Here is a 21,915-nt window from a genome sequence, read left to right on the forward strand (position 1 = left end):
TCCGTGAGAAAGTCTTCAGAGCCTCAGTCATAAGGAACCTTGCACTTTCATGGGTTTTACCTCCAGGAACCCCACAAAGTTGTCTTGCTCAGGAGTAAAGACAAAAGCTCCATGTTTCTGGCAGCGGGGAGAGAAGGTAACAATTTTGGAATAATGCCCAGAGCATTCACCTTAACAGAGACCTATTCACTGAGGGAAAAGACTTTAAAAGAGCTTTAGCTCAAGGGGGAAAAGCAAGTTACCCAATTCCAGCCCCCTCCAGCCTTCCTGTCTCATCTAAAGGGAGTGAGGAGGAGATGTGATACACATTTATGAAGGTCACAGCTCAGGGACATTGGCTCAGTAAAGACTAAGACTTAATCATAGGACTATAGAACTCATCCCTCCTCCTACACCTTACCACCCACCCATAAGGCTGCGGCATAACAGGGGGTCACAGCTGAAACATCAGCAAGTCTCATACTCTATTCAAGTAGGAGATTTTATGAAAACTCAAAGATAACAAGTAAGACATAAAACAAGGATACTAGAGGAAATTAAAGCCTTTGACACCTATAGCTACAACCAAGGTTAAACAAGCCCAACTCCTAGCCACATTAATATAAAACCTAACATTAAAGGTCTATTTACCTCACCTCTTATTACCTGATACATCATGTTTTACTCAGTAGCAAAAATAAATAAATAAGTAACCTGGCTTTAAAAAATGGGCAAAGGATAGGAATAGACACTTTTCTACAGAAGATATATAAATAATCAAATATATGAAAAGATGTTCAGCATCACTAATCACTATGGAAGTCAAAACCAAAATTTAGATATTATCTTACACTTATTAAGATGGCTATTATCAAAATGCCAAAAGATAACAATTGTTGACAGGAGTGTAAATAAAAGGAAATCCTTGTACACTGTTGGTGGAAATATAAATTGATACAATCATTATAGGAAACAGTTTTTAGGCTCCTCTAAAATTTTTAAATATAATTACCATTTGATACCATAATCCCTCTTCTGGGGGTGTATATCCAAAGGAAATAAAATCACTGCCTCAAAGATGTATGTGCACTCCCAGGTTCATTGCACCGTTATTGGCAATAGCCAAGATTTAGAACAACCTAAGGGACCATCTAGGGCATCCCAGGTGGCACTAGAGGTAAAGAGCCCCCCTACCAATGAGGAGATGTAAGAGACACAGTTTCAGTCCCTGGGTCAGGAAGATCCCCTGGAGGAGGGCATGGCAACCCACTCCAGTATTCTTGCCTGGAGAATCCCATGGACAGAGGAGCCTGGTGGGCTTTGTCCCATGGGGTCACAAAGAGTTGAACACGACTGAAGCGACTTAGCACAGCACAGCACAGCACAGCAAGGGACCATCTACAGATGAATGGATAAAGAAACAAACACACACACACAAATATTATTTAGTCTTAAAAAAGAAGGGCTTTCTGCCATTTGTGAAAACTTGGCTGAATTTGAAGGACATTATGTTAAGTGAAATAAGCCAGACGCAGAAAGACAGATACTGCATGATCTCACCTATATTTGGAATCTGTTTTAAAAAGTGTCAAACTCATACTAACAGAGAATAGAATAGTGAGTACCAGAGGTTGGAAATGGGAGGAAGGGGAGTTATTGATCAAAGGTTACCAACTTTCTGTTATAAGATGAGTAAGTTCTGGAAACCTGATGTACAGCATGGCGACTATAGTTAATAACGTACTGTATGCTTGAAAATGCCAAGAGAGCAGATAACAGGGTTCTTACAAAAAAAAATGGTAACTATGTGAGGTGATGACTATGTTAATTAGCTTCATTTTGGTAGTCATTTCATAACATATACATACATATATCAAAACATCAACTTTTTGTCAATCATACCTCAATAAATCTAGAAAAATTTCAACTTAAAAGCTTAGTGTTCTCAGGAAAATTGAAATACGAATGACTTATAAATATATTAATATTTATGATATTATTAATAATATAATACTAAATACAATACTATAATAACAATAAATACAAACTAAAATAGTAATGAAAACAAAAAAGGTTTTGATAAGGCTCTAGCCAGGCTAACCAAAAAAATAAATAAATAAAAGAGAGAAACCCCAAAATACCAATATTAGAAATGAAAGAAAAGTCATCCCTACTGATCTCATGGACATCAAAGGAACAACAAAGGAATATTATGAAACACTATACCTGCAAATTTGATACCTTAAGTAAAATAGACAAATTCTTTGAAATATGAACTACCAAAGCTCAAGAAATGAGAAATAGATAGCATAAATAGGCCTATCTCTATTAAAGAAACTCAATTAACAAGTAGTATTAATATCCTTCAAGAAAAAGAAAGCACTAGGCTCAAACATTTATGAAAGAAATAGTATCAATCCTCTACAATCTCTTTCAGAATGTAGAAGTTAAATTGACACTTCTCAATTCATTCTAGGAGGCCAGTATTACCCTAATATCAAAACTGGATAAATACAAATAAGAAACAAAAGCTATAAGCCAATATCTTTCATGAATATGGATGCAAAAAGTCCTCAACAAAATATTAGCAAATTGAATCCAACAATGCATAAAAAGAATTGTATATCACAACCACAGCCAAGTGGGATTTATTCTAGCTATGCTACTGATTCAACATTCAAAAATCAATTGATATAATGCACCCCATCAACAGACTAAAGAAAATCATATCAACTGATACAGAAAAAAACATTGACAAAATCCAACATCCATTGATGATTTTAAAAACTCAGTAAATTAAGAATAGAGAGGCACTGACTCAACTTTATTTATTTAACTACACATAGGCACAGACAAACCCAGTGGCAAACATCATACTTAATAGCTGAATATTTAGAACTTTCCCCTAAGATTGGGAACAAGGGAATTATGTTCCCTCTCACCATTTGTACTAGACATCCTAGCTAATACTATAAGACAAGAAAAGGAAGGGAAAGGTATACAAATTTGGAAGGAAGAAAGAAAACTCTGTTTTTGCAGATGTTATATTTGCCTGTGTGAGAAAATTTCAAAGAATCAACCAAAAGACTCCTGTAGCTAGTAAGTGATTATGGTAAGTTATAGGATATAAGGCTAATATACAAAATCAATGGCTTCTTTATATACAAACAGTGACTAACTGAGATTTGAAATTTAAAGCACATTATTATTTATAATAGCTTTTTTAAATGAAATATTTATATATATAAAGCTTAATATAATATTTATAGCAACTATATAAGAAAAACTATAAAATTCTGATGTAATAAATCAAAGAAGATCTAAATAAATGCAGAGGCATTTCATGTTCACAGACAGCAAGATCAAAATTGTTAAGGTAATTTTTTCCAACTTGATCTACAGGTTCAACACAGTGTTAATCAAAATTCAAAAAACTATTTTGTGGATGTTGACAAACTGAGTCTAAAGTTTGTATGAAAAGACAAAAGACACAGAATATCCAACATATGAAGAAGAAAAATGTTGGAGGACAGGTAGTACTCAATTTCAAGACTTACTATAAATCTACGCCAACCAAGACAGCATACCATTAAGGAAAGAATAGATACACAAATTGATGAAACAGATAGAGAGTCCAGAATTAAACCCACACAAACAGAATTAACTTATTTTTGACAAAGGGAGCAAAGGAAATTCAATGGAGAAAGAATGGTATTTTCAATAAATGGTGATGAAACAATTGGATTTCTGGATTTTTTAAAACAGTTAATCTAGATTCAGATATTATACTTTTCAGAAAAATTTAACTCAAAATGAATCATAGATATAAATATAAAATGAAATTATATAAAATTTCTAGAAGAAAACATAGATCTATGTGACAAAGAAAATCTAAATGACACTGGGTTGACAATAAGGTTTTAGATACCACACCAAAATCATGATCCATGAAGGAAAAAAACTGATACATTAAACTTTATTAAAATTTTTAAATTCTGTTATTCAAAAGATACTGTTAAGGAAATCAAAACAGAAGCCACATACTGGGAGAAAATACTTGCAAAACATATATCTATGTATACGAAAAACTCTTAAAACTTAACAGTAAGAACACAAATAGCCTAATTAAAAATGGGCAAAAGATCTGAACAAATACCTCACTGAAGAATGACAAGCAGTGCATATGGAAATATGTCTAAGATCACTTGTCATCAGAGAACTGCAAATTAAAACGAGAGTCCACTGTACATTTATTGGAATGACAAAATCTTTCTTAATTTAAACAAGAAATATCAAAGGCTAATGGTGATATGGAGTGACAGAAACTCTTATCCTGTGATGGTGAGAATGCCAAATGGTACAGTCACTTGGGAAGATAGTTCAGCAATCTGTTACAAATTTAAACGTTGCCTTACTGAATAATCCAGCAATCACTGAACTGAACCGAAGTCACTCAGTCGCGTCCGACTCTTTGCGATCCCATGGACTGTAGTCTACCAGGCTCCTCAGTCCATAGAGTTTTCCAGGCAAAAGTACTGGAGTGGGTTGCCATTTCCTTCTCCAATCACACTCCTAGGTATATTCTGAATTGATTTGAAAATTTATGTTCATACAAAAACCTGCATGCGAATGTTTACAGCAGCTTTTAATAATCACCCAAAACTTGAAGCAACCAAAATATCACCTACCTTCAGTAGCTGAATGGATAAACAAACTGTGGTACATCCATAAAATGGAATATTATGTATCAATAAAAAAAGAAATAAGCTATTACACCACAAAATGACCTGGAGGAAACTTGAATATGGCTAAATGAAAGAAGACAGCATGAAATGGCTGCACATTTGTGTTTCCAATTATATGACATTCTGGAAAAGGCAAAATTATAGAAACGGTAAAATGATCAATGATTGCCAGGGAGCTTGGGGATTGAGGAAAGTCATGAAAAAAATGAAGCACAGGGGGTATTTTAGAGGAGTGAAACCATATTATATGATAGTGTAATTGTGAATAGAAGACAATATGCATTTGTGAAGCCTATAAAACTTTACAGCATGAGTGAATCTTAATGCATGCAGATTTTTTTAAAGTCAGTTAGGAAGTTAGGGGTCTCAGGAAGGAATGAAGACTATGACAAGAGACTATAACAGTATTGCAAGTGTATGAAAAAACATAACTGAAAGAGGTAGGGGACCAAGTTGTTAACCTAAGTAACTTTGGAAATCAGTGGACTCCGTAAGACTAAAGACTAAAGGCATTTAAGCACTCTAGTTGATAAAATTGTTGTTTCCTATGAGGCTACAGGTTTAAAATTCCAATATCACCATCCATATATATTGGAACTGAACAATTCCATATCTGTTTCATCAATCAATGTGTCTCTTCTTTCATTAATGCCGTCTTGTCTTGATTAGATACATTTAAAGTAAACCTTAAAATTGGGTAGTGTCAATCTGGCAACTTTGCTCTTCATGTGTTGGTTTTTCTGGGTCTACGTCTTTTCATATAAACTTTAGACCCAGTTTGTCAATATCCACAAAATAGCTCTTTAGATTTTGATTAAGGATTGTGTTGAATCTATAAATCAAGTTGGAAAGAATTGACACATTAACAATTTGGGGTCTTGCTATCCATGAACATAGAACACCTCTCCATTTACGTAGATCTTCATTTATTTCTTTCAAATCCAATCAAAAGGATGGTGGATGTTGGAAACCAGGTTTCTCACTATTGAGTAGACATTTACAGATGAGAAGAGGAGGCCAGACTAATCCAAGGATTTGAGTTGGCAACATCAGTATGAATTTAGGGTTAGCTTTATATTAATAAAGGCATGAATGGTTGGGCTTCCCTGATAGCTCAGTTGGTAAAGAATCCACCTGCAATGCAGGAGACCCCAGTTCAATTCCTGGGTTAGGAAGATCCCCTAGAGAAGGGATAGGTTACCTATTCTAGTATTCTGGCCTGGAGAATTCCATGGACTGTATGGGGTGACAGAGTCGGATGTGACGGAGCGACTTTCACTTCAGTTATTTACAGAAATATTTACAGATATGTGTACATACACCAGTTAGAATAAACACTTATTTTTTGCTCTATCAGCTCAGAGGGCCTGAAAGAAATGACACTCAGTAGCAGGTGTCAGGCATATCTCAAGTCCCAGATCTCGGTTTCTAACACTATTCTCCAATAAAAAGGAGCAGCAATTCTTGAAGAAACAACTGACTGTTTCTATGACTGGGGCAGGAAATATATAAGATGATCCTGGAGCTTCTTGTAGTGCCATAAAGTAAGAAATTATTGAAAATATATATATTGATGGGGGTGTTTCAAAGAAGCACCATAACCAACTGAAAAAACTCCTAGTGGCACCAAAGTTGGAACAGTTTGAGCAATAAAATAAAGTAATTTTGACTTATAACCCAAAGTATAAAGTAAATATTCATGATTTTATACTTGTATAAATAAATGCTGCTGCTGCTGCTGCTAAGTCGCTTCAGTCGTGTCCGACCCTGTGCGACCCCATAGACGGCAGCCCACCAGGCTCCGCCATCCCTGAGATTCTCCAGGCAAGAGTACTGGAGTGGGTTGCCATTGCCTTCTCCGATAAATAAATGATTGAATAAACTAATAAATAACTGAGAAGAGAGGAATCTCCCACACAGAAAAATTTCATATAATTTATATAGATACTCTGCCATCAGGGAAGGGGATTGTAACACTCCACTCCTTACACAGAAGTATTATTATCCCCTTCCTTGATGGCAGAGTATCTATATAAATTGGTGGTACAGATGGTAAAGAATCTGCCTACAATACAAGAGAACTGCATTCAGTCTCTGGGTTGGGAGGATCCCCTGGAGAAGGGAATGGCTACCAGCTCTAGCATTCTTGCCTGGAGAATTCCATGGACAGAAGAGCCTGGCAGGCTACAGTCCATGGGGTCCCAAAGAGTCAGATATGACTGAGCAACTAACATTTTCGCTTTCACTTCACTTCCTGTGTGTAGGCTGCACATAGTGACTTCCTTCCAAAGGGTTGGATATAGAAGGGGCATGGTGGCAGGGAGAATGAACTTTACTATGGAGAAACCTGACACTCTTAGCCAGGTGACCAAGGCCAACATCAATAGTCATAAATCATGCTGATAATATATTATGTACCCTTGATATGATGCAGTGAAACTGGTACTTTATACCTCTGTGATCTTAAAGCCATAGAGCCAGTCTCACCATAGAAAAATATCAGATGAATTCCTTTGGTGGGGCATCCTACAAAATCCAGTACTCCTCAAAACTATCCCAGTCATAAAAAAAAAGAAAGAAAATTCTGAGAAAATTCTAGAGCTAAGAGGAGCCTAAGGAGACATGATGACCAAACGATTTAATGCAATGTGGTGTCATGGATAGAATGTCCAGAAAAAGGACATTAGGTAAAAATGAAGGAAATCTGAATAAACCACAAATTTACCAAGTAGAGTGCTTAGTTATTAGCAATGTATTAATACTGGTTCATTAATTGTGACAAATGTGACATACAAATATGTCATCAAATGCGAAATGTTGATAATGGGTAAACTTACAAGGTATACAAATAAACTCTTACCTAGCTTTCTGATTTTTTCTGTAAACCTAAACTCCTAAAAAGGTAAGATCTGCTAAACAAATAAATAAAAAAAGAACTGTTAAAGGATATACTTCAGCAAGAAGACAAGTGAGTTTAGAGGGAAGCTAACGAGCTAGGAAATAAGTTGTGTCAGTAAATTATTTCCCTGTTACCTGTAAAAGACAATTACTTTGTTAGTAATGGGTAAAATTAGAAACAATAACTAAAGGAGAAGGGTGTTCAATTAACAGAGAGTTAAAGTCTGTACCATGTTTTCAAAGATGATAGAGATATTGAATGACTTAAATCTATTAGAAAAATGTGTGCTCAAGCATATGCACATAATTAAGTATGTACAAACTAATGGGTGACCATTGTAAAATTAAAAATACAGTCTATTTTCCAAACTGCCAAATGGGGGGGAAAGATACGGAGGTAGGGAGAAATAAACTTTTTCCATTCAACAAAAAGCAGGAAAAGGAGGGAAAATATGAAACAGAAAACAGAAAACACTAAATAACATGGCAAAAAAATAAGTACAAATGTGCAAGTGGCTACAATAAATACTATATATGAGATGCATCTTGTGCACAACCTCAAAGTATCTTGGCCTCACCTGTCTCCCTCACCTGACACTCAGCCTCTTGCTTCACTGCAGCTACTGCCAAGTGACAGTCAGCTCTGTGTGTCCTGTGACCAGAAGCCACTACCCCTCGTCCCTGCCTCCCCCCTATCGTTGACATTTCATGCCGCAGTGCACAGACGAGATTACTCAACAGGAAGTTCAGATGAGTTAAATCCAGAAGAGGTAAATTTTGACTAGTTAGAGACAGGAGATAGGGAGAAGCTAGCAGATAAATTCCTCCTACTTTTTTCTCTTCAGTGGACTTCCCCAAGGCATGAGGATCTATATAGTATGTGTGGAAATGTACCAAGAGGTCAAGAAATTGTACCTGTCAAGCAATAGTATTACTTCATGGCTTGTTGTGAAGTCCTTACATCTGCTTTCCATTCTCCCAGCCCCTTTTCCCTTTTCTCTCTCCTTTAATGCCCTGGAATTACTTTGGGCATGTTACTAAGACAAATGTGAAAAAAACAAAGACTACCTACTGAAACAGATTATAAGATTACATTTAAATCCAGCAAATTGCCTACACGAGGCACACCAGAAAGAAAATTAGTTAGAAATGTCAAAATGAAAGCATAGGAAAGATATACCATGCAATTACCAACAGAACAACAACAAAAAAAATGGTGTAGTAAAACTAATATCAAAATAAAATTTAAGGTACAATATATTTTATAATTTCAATAATATATATATAATTATGATTATATATCATTTAAAGGAGACAATCCACCAAGGAAATAAAATGTAGAAAACAATATATTATGTATTTTATACATTAAATAGAAATATATTATAAATTCATAATGTATAATTATACATTATATTTTTTAAAGAAATTAATATAAATTATTTATTACATATTGTTTAAACAAAACAATCCAAGGAAATAAAGCAATAATGAATTTACATGCACCTAACAAAATTACCCCAAGTATACAACACAGAAACAGAATTACAAAGAAAAAAATGAGCAATATAGAAGCATAGTGAGAGATTTTAACAAGCTTCTATTAGAAACTATATACCCAGGAGACAAAATATTATTAACATATAAAAAGTTTGAACAACTAAATCAACACATGTTTTCTAATCAAAGTAGACAAAGTCTTCAACAAGTAAACAGAGAAAATGTATTCTTTCCTAGCACATATAAATCATTCAAAAAAATGACCACATATAACAGTAGGACACAGAGGAAATCTCAACAAACACAGAAGAATCAATATCATATAGACCATTTTCTCTTGTGACAGTAAAGCTAAATTAGAAAGCAACATAAAAGTTAATTCAAAACAAAACAAACATGCTGGAAACTTTAAAATACATTCCTAAATAACTCATTGTGAAAGAGGATGTAATAGAAATTATGAAATATTTATAACATGCATCTAAAGTTTGCATATTAAAACAATGTACCTGGAAGAGCACTTAGAAGAGAATTTGTAACTGTAAATGCACTACTTAAATAAGAGAAAGAAAATAAATGAGCATTACTCAACTTAAGAAACAATAAGAAGGTCAGAAACAAGGTACAAAAAGGGAATATTAAAATTGAGTAGAAATTAATGAAATAAAAGATAGAAAACCATTTTTTAAAGGTCAACAAGAACAAAAGATATTGTTCTTTTAAAAAATAACAAATAAAATAGACTTCCAATAAGACCGAACAAGGAAATGGAGAAAATACAAGAATATCCAAAATTAGAAATACACAATAAAATTAAATTAGAAATTTAAATACCAGTGACATAGAATGTGATTAGCTTTATATTTTTTAATTGAAACCTAAAGAAATTTCACATTTCTAGAAAATAAAAGTGACCAAAATTAGCTCAAGAAGAAATAGGAAGCCTGAATAAACCAAACTATTAAAGAAATAAAATCAACAAAAGTAAGCCCTTCTCAATAAAAAGATCCACTCTTAAATGGAAACTTGATATGTGACAGAGGTGATATCACGAGTCAATAGGAAAATGATGAATTCTTTGATAAAAAGTACTGAGACAACTGGCCATCCTTAGATGTCTACATTTTCATCACACACAACAATTATTTCCAGGCAGATTAAAAACTGAACAGAAAAGGCAAGGGTTTAAAATATCCGAGGGGAAAAAAGTAGAGAAATGTCTTCAGGGTAGAGAAGGATTTCTTAAACAAGCACTGTAAGAAAAGATAATTATTGGTAAAATTGACTGCTTTTTAATTAAAAACTTTGTTCAACAATAGCTACCATAAGCAAAGTGAAAGACAGGCTACAACAGCCTCTTTGGAAAACTGTTTGGCACTCTAATAAGGCTGAAGATATGCGTACCTAATGACTGAGAAGTTCCTTTCTTAGGTATAGTCTCTGGAGGAACTCTTTTTTTATTTAATTTATTTATTTTTTAATTGAAGGATAATTGCTTTACAGAATTTTGTTGGTTTCTGCCAAACATCAACATGAATCAGCCATAGGTATACATATATGCCCCCTCTCTCTTTAACCTCCCTCCCATTTCCCTCCCTATCCCACCCCTCTAGGTTGTTACAGAGCCCCTGTTTGAATTCCCTGAGTCATACAGCAAATTCCTATTGGCTACTTTACATAAGGTGATGTAAGTTTCCATGTTACTCTTTCCATACCTTTCACCCTCTCCTTCCTCCCCTCAACCCCACCGCGACCTCCCCCCCCACCCCGCTCCAGGTCCATAAGTCTGTTCTCTATGTCTGTATCTCTGGAGAAACTCTTATACACAGTCACCAAAGAATATGTATAAGAATGTTCATAGCGATATTGTTCAAAATTTTCAAAATATTGGATGGAAAAAACCAAAAGTAAGATGGATAAATTGTGGAATGTCTAGTTGATAGAACACCATCAGCAGAGAAAGTGTGAAACTATAGCTACACATCACAAGGATTAATCTTACAGACACGTGTCAAGTCAAAGAAATAAGACACAAAAGAAAAAATACAAAATTATTTCAGTTACATAAATTTCAAAGTGAAAGTGAAAGTGAAGTCGCTCAGTCGTGTCCGACTTTTTGCGACCCCACGGACTGTAGCCTACCAGGCTCCTCTGTCCACAGGATTTTCCAGGCAAGAATACTGGAGTGGGTTGCCATTTCCTTCTCCAGGGGATCTTCCCAACCCAGGGATCGAACTCAGGTCTCCTGCATTGTAGGCAGATGCTTTACAGTCTGAGCCACCAGACTGATAGTGAGCAACACTAACTTACAGTGTTTTGGTATGTCTATATAGGTAGCTAAACTATATAAAGAAGGAAGAATGTGATAAATAAAAATCCAGACAGTGATTCCATCTAGGAGAAGCATAGTAAGCATTATTAGGAAGGGATGAAAGGGATTTCTAGAGCTGGCAACTTTGTCCTTTTTAAATTGAGTGTAATTTCCCTGAGTGTTCACATTGTGATTATGGTAAATATTTGTGTCTTAAGCTCAAGCCACAGATGTGGAGAATATCTTTGTAAGGCATGTGACCAATAAACGATTAGCATTCAGAATAAACACACATACATATTTTTAAGTCTTTGAATCAATAAGAAAAAGGACAAAAGATATGATGACCATATGAACAGCGTGTGGTAGGGGAAAGAGAGAGGTAGAGAGATACACATAGATAAAGTAAAAATGAAAGTGTTAGTGCCTCAGTCGTGTCTGACTCCTTGCAACCCCACGGGCTGTAGCTCACCAGGCTCCTCTGTCCCTCGAATTCTCCAGGTGGGAATACTGGAGTGGGTTGCCATTTCCTACTGCAGGGGATCTTCCTGACCCAGGGATCGAACCCAGGTTTCCTGCATTGCAGGCAGATTCTTTACCATCTGAGCTACCAGAGAAGCCCAAAAGATAGACAGATGATAGCTAAAGAGATGGATAGACATTTGATAGATATTTTAAAGTCTATAGATATACATAGATTCATACTATAGGTATATATACTATTCTCGATATCAGTAATAAAGTGGGGGAAATTCAAATTTTAAAAATGATGAACTATCATTTCACAGCCAACTGGTCAGCAAACATTAAAAGCCTGCCAACACCAAGAATCAGAGAGTATATGGAAAACCGAGCCTCTTACGCTTCTGGAAGTGTGTTTGGGGAAGGAATACAGCCAACACAGAAGAAGGTCATGTCCTATGGCCCAACCACGCAACTTTGCATTGTGCAGAACAAGTCCTTTATAAGAATGTCTATCTGTGCCTTTGTTTGCAACAGCTAAAAATTAGAAACAACTTTAGTGTTCCAAAACAAAAGAAGAAAAAAATAAATTGCAGTATAGTAACAAAACACAATGTCATATAGCAACTCAATGAACTACAGTTACATATAGCAACTAGATGAACTAGAGTTTCAAGTATCAAAATGGAAAAGCCAATTGTAGAATATGCATAGGAAGACACATTTTATATAAACTTTGAAAACATGCAAAACAACACCACATATTGTTTATGATACATACATATGTAGCAATTGTATGAAAATATGCATGAGAATGATAAACACTGAATTTAGGGTGGTATTTGCCTCGGGGGAGGAAGGCAAAAAATGAGATCCATGCAAGAAATACAGAGCTTCAGTTATATCTGAAATATTTTATTCATTTTAAAAAGAACTGAAGCAAAGAGAAGACAAAGCCTATCATTTTAATTCACTAGATTAACAAATTAAAGTAGAAAAACCACATGATCATGTCAAGAGATTTAGAAAAAGCTTTTGATAAAATTCAACAATGCTAATTCATGATTTTTTAAAAACCTCTTAACAAGCTAGGAAAGAAACCTTAAGCTGATAAGAGTTATCTTCCAAAACCAATAACAAATATCATTCATCATGGTGAAATATTGGAAGTATTAAAAGATTAAAGTCAAGAACAGACAAAGATGTCTGCTGGGCCTAGTATGTGTCATATGGGAACCCGAGAGGGAGAGAGGTATTAATAAGCGTAACACTGAGATAACTTTTCGTGCTTAGCAGATTGGAAAAATCAAAATGGTTGATAAAATCACATATTTTGGTGGATGGAGGAAGAAGGAACTCTCACTCTCGGTGAGCTTTAAATGGGCAGATTATGTTGAAGAGGAAATTGTTCAAATCTGGTAAAGCTGAAGATGTTGCATGTAATATGATCCAGGAATTCCACCTTTAGATATTTTAATAGCAAAAAAAATTAGGAAGCAATCTGAAGGTCCATGAATAGAGAATGAACAAATCAAATGCACTTCATTGATACAATGAATTATTATATAGCTGCTGAAATAAATGCACTAAAATTTCATGTATCAACACGGTTAAGTCTCAAAAGCATAATATTAAATGAAAAACATCAGTTGCAAAAGAGCACTATCAGTACGATACAACTGGGGTTAATTGTAAGAACACAAAAGCAATGCTGCATGTTGTTTATAGATACATATATATGCATCATATATATGAAAATTGGTATGGAGTGATTTTTTTTTTCAAACAAACGACTTTAGGCTAATGGTTACCTCTGTGGAGGAAAGAAAATGTGGAGACCCTAGCTATATCTGTGATTTTTCTTCCTTAATAAGTGAATAGAGGGCTACAACAAATAGAGCAAAATGTTAACCTCTTAATTCTGAATGGTGAATAATGAATGTCTCAAATAATTTTCACCATGTCTGCATGTTTGAAATAGTGTGTTAAAATGATTTAAACAAAATTTTTTTTAAAAAATGAAAGACATGCACAACAGAATCTCAGAATCTAAAGAAAATTCAAAAGTCAATTAATCTAGCTGTACCATTTCCCAAGAGTCCTCCAGTCTCAACTTACACACTCTTAGCAATGGGGAGCTCACCACCTCCATGCAGCCCACTTTGATTCTGGATAGGTTTGCCTGTAAATTATAGTAGAGCTAAAATATGCCTCCTTGCACTGCCCCTGACTCCAGCATAGGGGTCATAGCTTTGCCCTCACATACTCAACTGTTAGACCCTGGCCCTAGTTCTGTCATGACCTCCTGGTTAGGACTTTCCAGTCTCTTGGCATCATCTCTCCATCCAATAATTGCATGATTTGAATGGTCACTTTAGGCTCTGAATTCTAAGAATTCTGTAAGATAAATGTAATTCCAAAACTTTGGCTCAGCAGAAACTTGGGTAAAACATAATCACTATGGAATAAAATTCACCTCTTTAAAAAACATGCATATTTCCTAAAAGAAGGTCTAACCTTCTGTCCTAGAACTTGCCTCACAATCCTGCTCCATTCAGCAAAACTGGAAATGCCGTGCACAAACAGACAAAGAGAAACCCTGGCCTGGGCAGCAAAGTGAAGCTGCTCCAGAGACCAAAAGCCGTCTCCGCCATGGTAAGACAGGCAGTTTCCCAATAGCCATGCGCATTCTACGGCCCAGGGTGGCTCCATGGAGAGGACCTTTCCAGCCTGCCTTCGGGGAAAGCCTCCAAGCTGGCCTCCTAGGAAAAGCCGGGGAAGGAAGCCTTCAACTGGCTCCTTCTCCACCCCTGGAAGTCATTCACGTCACTCGAGACCCAAACAGGTGCCCTCATCTCTCTGAGGCTGGCCGCCACGTCCTGCGAGACAATGATTCTCTCTCCACAAGCTTTATATTTCTTTTTTAAAATTTATCTATTTATTTTTGGCTGCACTCGGTCTTCAGTGCTGCACGCAGGCTACTCTCTAGTTGAGGTGCACAGGCTTCTCATTGGGTGGCTTCTCTTCTTGCTTAGCATGGGCTCTAGAGCGCACGGGCTTCAGTAACTGTGGCTCACAGGCTCTAGAGTAGGTGCTCAGTAGTATGGCACTTGGGCTTAGTTGCCCACAGCATGTGGAGTCTTCCCTCGCCTGGGATTGAACCCATGTCCCCTGCATTGGCAAGCAGAATCTTAACCACTGGACCTCCAGGGAAGTGCAGGCCTTATATTCCTGATAGGACACTGCACATTTTTGTATAACAAACTCTCACATTCTCCTACTAGATGCCAGGCAAGCTTTTAAGCACTTTCCATGTGCTGACTTGTTTAGGTGGGTGCTATGATGAATCCCCATTTTACAGATGAGGAAACTAAGGCACAGGGAAGTTGAGGCACGTATCCAAGCTCACTTAGTTCATTTCTAGCAGAGCTGGGGGTTGAATCCAGCCAGCCTGGGTCTAGAGTCGGTGCTTTCTTTCTCTTATGGTACTAGGCTAATCGGGGTCCTTCCGAGCCCTCATGTTTGAGTTGTTTATGTACATGGCTTCCTGCCTCCAATACTTTATCTGTTTTGTACCTACTTTTTTCTCATGTAATATTTATCATGTGCATCTTTCCATGCCATAAAATATTACAGGCATACACCTCATTTTATTGCACTTTGTTTTATTGTGCTTCACAGATATTGCATCACTTTTTTTTTTTTTAACAAATTGAGGTTTTGTGTCGACCCTGTATTGAGCAAGTCTATCAGTGCCATTTTTCCAATAACATTTGCTCACTTTGTGTCTCTGTGTCATATTTTGCTAAATCTCGCAATATTTCAAACTTTCTCATTACTATTATATTTGTTATGGTCATCTGTGATCAGTGATATTTGATGTTACTATTGCAAAAAGATCACAACTCGCTGAAGGCTGAGATAGTTAGCATTTTTTAGCAATAAAGTATTTTTAAGTTAAGGTATGTACATCATTTTTTAGACATAATGCTATTGCACACTAAACAGACTAATAGTATATATACAGTATATAGTATAAATATAACTTTTATACGCACGTTGAGATGAAACATCATGTGACTCACCTTACTGTGATATTCACTTTATTGCGTTGGTCTGGAATGTTCCGGAACCCACAATATCTCTGATATCTGCCTCTGTCACTTTCAGTGATCAGCTAGCAATCCACTGTGATGTGTAACCAGCCTGATAGACACTTAAATAGCTTTAACTTTTTCAGTACCATCAACAAAGTTTTGGTAAATACTCTTCTAATTAAATCTCTGTGTACATCCTTGACTGTTTCTTTAGGATCTGTTCCAGGGGGAACTGCTGGATCAAAGCACCTGCAAATTTTTAAGGCTTCTGATTCATATTGCCAAATTACCCCTGGAAAGACTCACCAGCAGTGAATGGGAGAAACTGTTCTTTGGGGTTTTGCCAATCCAGGCTACAATCACTCACTAGGAAAACAAGCAATCTGCTTTCATTATGGGGAAAAAGGCATATTACTATTTTAACTTATGTTTCTTTGTTTGTAAGTTAAGTAAAACTTATATTCCCTTATTGACTGTTTATTTCGTCTTCTGTAAATATTCTTTGCCTGTTATTTAAATAATTTGCTCTATTCCTTATTGGTTTGTAAGAAAAGAGAGAGACAGAGGCAAACACTGAAAAGATAAAATCCCACACTTTGTCTGTCCCTAACCTGCAGGCAGACACAGGACCTAATAAAAATGTAACACATATTTGCATACTTTATTAGGAGCTTTAGCAGAAATAAACACTAACAAATTCCTTCCCCTCCCAACTTCCAGGGTCTGGGTTGTAAGGATGTCCCAGGCAGCCCCCCTACCCTATGGTGGGTCTGCACCCAGACGTGGGCATCAGAATGCCAGCCAGGTCCAAAATCCAAGCCCTATTGCTCATGATCATGAGAACTTGAGCAAGTTATTTAACCTCTGTCTCCATTTCTCCATCTTTAGAATGAGAATAATAATCATTTATTTGGGGGTTGTAAGTTTCAAGTAAACTCACACATACAGTGCTTAAACATTTGGCATATAGTAAGGACCAAGTAAATATCAGCTATTATTATTATTGAAAGTGAAAGTGTGAAAATGAAAGTCACTCAGTCGTGTCCGACTCTTTGCAATACATTACTATTGTTAATTACTACTATTATTGTTTTGTTCAGGGTTTTCTCGGATACAGCTACCCCACTTCACACTCTTCAAAAATTCACATTGAAGGAGGCTTTTCCTTGTGTGTGTTATAAGTTTTTCCTCTGCAGAGAAAAACTATCATTTGAAACTTCTCATCCATTTACTCAGCGTGTTTGAGCCCAGATATGTATTAGGACCCTTGCTGGATATTGGGGATAAAATACAGTGCCTGTCTTCAAAGACTCACTAGATTAGAGAAAACGATATGTACATAAAAACTGTCCTACCAGGAAGGCTGAATGAAGGGTTGTGTACTGGATACCTCTCAGGTGCCACTTCAAGACACCTTGGCAGTTCTGTCACGCCAGCAAACTCAGAGTGACCAGCTCTGCACAGACTCTGACCAGCTTCCCACAGGTGTAACTTGATGGAACCAGGTGTGAAGGCGTGACACATGCCTCTCACTTCCTGCCCTATCTTCCTCTGACATCACAGGGAGAGGGAACAGAGGGAACCCTCGGGACACACATGTCCCACCTGGAAGAGGAAGTAGTTCATACCTGTGGGGCCTCCTTTCATTCCCCCAGGCAGTCAACCCTAAGACTAATTCCTTAAGGCCTGAAATGGTGGCCAGTACAGCAATCTGTCTTTCCCATTTCACTCCCCTGAACCCTCTCACCTGCTCACTGGCACCACTTTCCAGTTAAACACTCTCAAGATTGTGTTTCAGGCTGTGCTCTCAGAGACACCCAGGGTAAGAGAGGTCCTCAGCGGCTGTAGGATTTCAGAGGAAAATCCAGGTTGGCTCCCTGGAAAAGGTGGCATTTGGGTGGAACCTTGAAACTTGGCCATGCATTGATGGAAGGAAAACCATGGATGCAGAAGTACCCAGGACACAAAGAAGAGGAGCTTAGAGTCTCTGAACATTGTGTGGATGGAGACTCAGGGAAAGATGGGAGAGAAGCAGGAGACATACCTTGAAAGGCTTTGAATGTTAGGTTTCCCCTGAACGCAACAGGTGGCCAAGAGGTTAGTTCTGGGTCTTAGAAGAATCATATGGCTGCAATGCAGGTGATAGTAAACTCTCCTCTGAATGTAGAAAGGAGAAGACCAGTTCAGAGGCTCTTGGGTGGTTCTGCTGAGAGATAAAAGGGATTAATGCATGGCGGGGCAGTGGAGAGAGTGGACAAATGGAAAAGGCATATGGGATCTATAGAACTTAATGGGACATGGGTTGAAGGGAAGACTAACACTTACCCTATCTAATGTGCTATGTCAAAGGCTATTATTTATCTACTTTAATTAAGACACCTTATATTGAATAATGCCATTTCTGTCCATAAGCAAATATCTGTATGTTGTCTAATGGTACACATCTCGGTCCATTTAGTCTAACAAAGTGTTGCTTTTTATGATGTGAACTGATTCTCAAGCTCCTCTCCATAGCCAAACTTTAGATTCCTGGGAACTGCTGGGCCCAGTACATTGGGGGTTGTACAGACCTGGTGTGAGGCTGTGTGGCCAGGAAACTCTAGCTTTAACAAATACATGTTGAAACCAAGACATAGAAGCAACCTGAATGTCCATAAACATATGACTGGATAAAGAAGATGTAGTGTGTATATACAAAGGAATAATACTCAGCCATCAAAAAAGAATGAAATAATACCATTTGCAGCAACATGGATGTACCTAGAGATTATCATACAAACTGAAGTAAATTAGAATGATAAAGACAAATGCCATATGATATTACTTACATGTAGAATCTTTTAAAAACGATACAAATGAACTTGTATACAAAACAAATAGACCCACAGACATAGGAAACAAAATTATGGTTTCTCCCAAAGAAGAAAGGGAAGGAGAAAGGATAAATCAGGAGTTTGGGATTAACATATACACACTACTATATATAAAATAGGTAACCAACAAGGACTTACTGTATAGCACAAGGAACTATATTCAATATTTTGTAATAATCTATAAGGGAAAATTATCTGAAAAAGAGTCAACTTATACATATATTTATGTGTGACTGAATCACTTTACTCTATGTCTAAAAGTAACACAACATTGTAAATCAACTACATTTCAATTTAAAAATAATAAAAAATTTAAATTAAAAAAAGAAGTACGTGTTGAAGCAAAGCAGTAAATTGGTCGATTAAGGCTGCTGCTGCTGTTTAGTCACTAAGTCATGTCCAACTCTTTGCAATCCCATGGACTGCGGCCTGCCGGGCTCTGTCCATGAGATTTCCCAGGCAAGAATACTGGAGTGTGTTGTCATTTCCTTCTCCAGGGGATAGTCCCGATTCAGGGATCAAACCCGTGTCTCCTGCTTGGCAGGCGGATTCTTTACCCCTGAGCCACCTGGGAAGCCCCTAGTACTAGCTGCTAAAATAAGCATTCTCAAAATAACAGTGGCTTAACCTAGTAAGGGCTTATGTCACACTCATGTGAAATCCAATGCAGACATTCCCTTTGGTCATCTCTCCTGGAGAGCTCAGAAATTCAGGGTGCTTCCTCAGAGTCCTTCAGTAGATCATTTGCAGCTGATAGCAGAATGAGGGAGGAGAGAGCATGTGAAGGATTGCCCCCTACTTAATCGCTTTGGTCCAGAAGGGACACATACCACTTCCACTCGCATCTCACTGACAAAGGTAACCTCGTGAATGGAAGGTTGGGTTCCATAGTCCCTATTCTGGCAGCTGCTTTCTCAAAGAAGCTTTGCCCTACAGAAGGGGAGCGGAAGTCGATGATGTTTGGCAGTAAACAGACACCTTTGCCGCTCTTCAAGCGCTTACAACCCAGTGGGAACATAGACAAGGGGCTACAAAAAAGAATGTGCTAGATAAACAGCCATTAGGGTGAGTGGGCCAGGGGCAAATGGGATCAGGGAAGGCTTCTTGGAAGAAGGAGAATTGGAGCTGAAACCTAAAGTAAGTATGGAATCAACCAGGAAGAGGTGGAGGAGAGGGTTCCTAGCAGAGGAGGCAGGATGTGCAAAGGTAAAACAAAAGTATGCTGCACGTTAGGATCTAAAGACAAGTCAGAGATGATTCTAAGGAGAGGGAAGCAGGAGATGGAGCTGGAAGGGTAGACAGGGGCCAGACTATCCACTCCCTCTGCCAACTATTTACTGAGTGTCTGGTTTATGCCAGGCAATGGGGACAAAGCAGTGGACCAAACAGTCCCAAGGTCATTTGAGCTTTTTGAGTTAGGGTAGGAGGCTGGACTTGGGCCTAAGGACAAGGAGATTCCCAAAGAGATCAAGATTTGGGGCCCGCCTGCCAGGGCCTTTCATGCAGGGATGGGACGAGACTGCACACCACCCACCGCATCCCGCAGAGCGTGATGGAGCCATCAGGGCCACAGTCTGGAGTTGGCAGCTGTGTGTGGATCCAATTTCCGGCATTTGGGCAGGTGCCCTTTGCAGTGAATGGATTGTTTACTCTGCCATTTGTTGTAATCATTTCCGATCTTTTGCTTATTGTGTCAAAGATAAACACCGCTTGGTTGATCCCCCGGGAGCAAGACGCCTGTTCCACGGGCCTTTGTGAGCCATCACTTCGCAGTCAAAACAACCTGTTATTTCCTCTCTTGAAAGAGACTCATAAAATGATAGATGAATCTCCAGTAACTATAATACCTTCCTAATGGTTAGAGAAACTAGAGCCATAGAGCAGGAGTGCAGTCTAGAAGAAAAATGGGAGGGTTAGAAAGACAAGCTCTAAAATATAATGGTGTCGTAATGGGCAAAATGAAACACACGGATGCTATTAGAATTCTGCCCGATGCATCCTGAGCAGAGCGTTAGCTGGAGAGCAGCCCTCTCTGCCCAGAGTTCCTGCTTTCCCCAGGGTGGATACCGTAACCGTGTTTGTTGAATGACTGAACAATGACAGTGTTTGCTGAATGACAAAATCCACAAGTGCTGTTTACTGTGTAAGTGATAGATCTGTTCCTAAACAAACTGTGGGCCCCTCGAAGGCCCTGGAAAAATTCACACTGATCAAATAAGCAGATGGTTCTAAGTGCTGAACCCACAGGGAACGCAAAATCATGGGTATTTATCAGACCCTGTGCTGTGTGCTCTGTGAGGAATAATTCACTGACCTCCAAAGCTACACAGCTAGCGGCTGATACATGTGGTCATTACAACAGATAAACCTGAAGATTAAAGGCACCGATCCCCAAAACATGTGTATATACAAAACAATATTCCAAGAAAAATAAGAGAACTAACCTTGTTTTCCTCTGACTGCAACTCACTTTATGTCCTATCCATAATGGTGACTGCAAAGTGTCCCTTTGAATTCTGTTCAGTTCCATCATGGCCAGTTGTATTTTCCAAAAAACGACACCATGTCCCGCTTCCCACATGTTTTCTCCAGTGTGGCCTCATCACTGCCCCATCACAAGTGTGTGGAGCTTAATTCCCCTCCCCTTGCATCCAGGTGGGCTGGTGACTGCATCGACCCATAGAATAAAAGGGAAATGATGCTGTAGGACCCTAAGCCTGATCCTAAAACATGATGTGCTTGCAGGCTCAGTCATGTCCAACTCTTTGTGACCCCATGGACTGTAGCCCCTCAGGTTCCTCTATCTATGGAATTCTTCAGGCAAGAATACTGGAATGAGTTGCTATTTCTTCCTCCAAGGGGTCTTCCTGACCCAGGGACTGAACCTGCGCCTCCTGTGTTTCCTGCATTGGCAGGTGGGTTCTTCACCACTGAGCTACTTGGGAAGCCAGTGATGTAGCTCCACCTTTTTCACTGGAACCTTTGCTCCCGGAAACCTGAGCTGCCAGGGATGAAGCCCAAGTCCCCACAGGCTGCTGTGCCAGGAGGAA

General features: G+C 38.0%; 1 long non-coding RNA gene across 1 annotated transcript in view; it reads right to left on the minus strand.

Annotated features, from left to right (window-relative positions):
- The window catches only part of LOC145504572 (uncharacterized), a 71,104-nt gene extending 49,559 nt beyond the window's left edge, over nt 1–21,545 (minus strand). The window contains exons 1-3 of the long non-coding RNA XR_014052309.1: nt 21,310–21,545; nt 18,037–18,198; nt 1,174–1,377 (exon numbers count right to left, since the gene is read on the minus strand). This is a non-coding gene — a long non-coding RNA (uncharacterized LOC145504572). The remainder of the gene's footprint in view (nt 1–1,173; nt 1,378–18,036; nt 18,199–21,309) is intronic.
- Between the last annotated feature and the right edge of the window lie 370 nt (nt 21,546–21,915).

Source organism: Giraffa tippelskirchi, chromosome 5, assembly GCF_054371585.1.
Source record: "Giraffa tippelskirchi isolate mGirTip1 chromosome 5, T2T-mGirTip1v1.2.pri, whole genome shotgun sequence".
Lineage (NCBI taxonomy): Eukaryota > Metazoa > Chordata > Mammalia > Artiodactyla > Giraffidae > Giraffa > Giraffa tippelskirchi.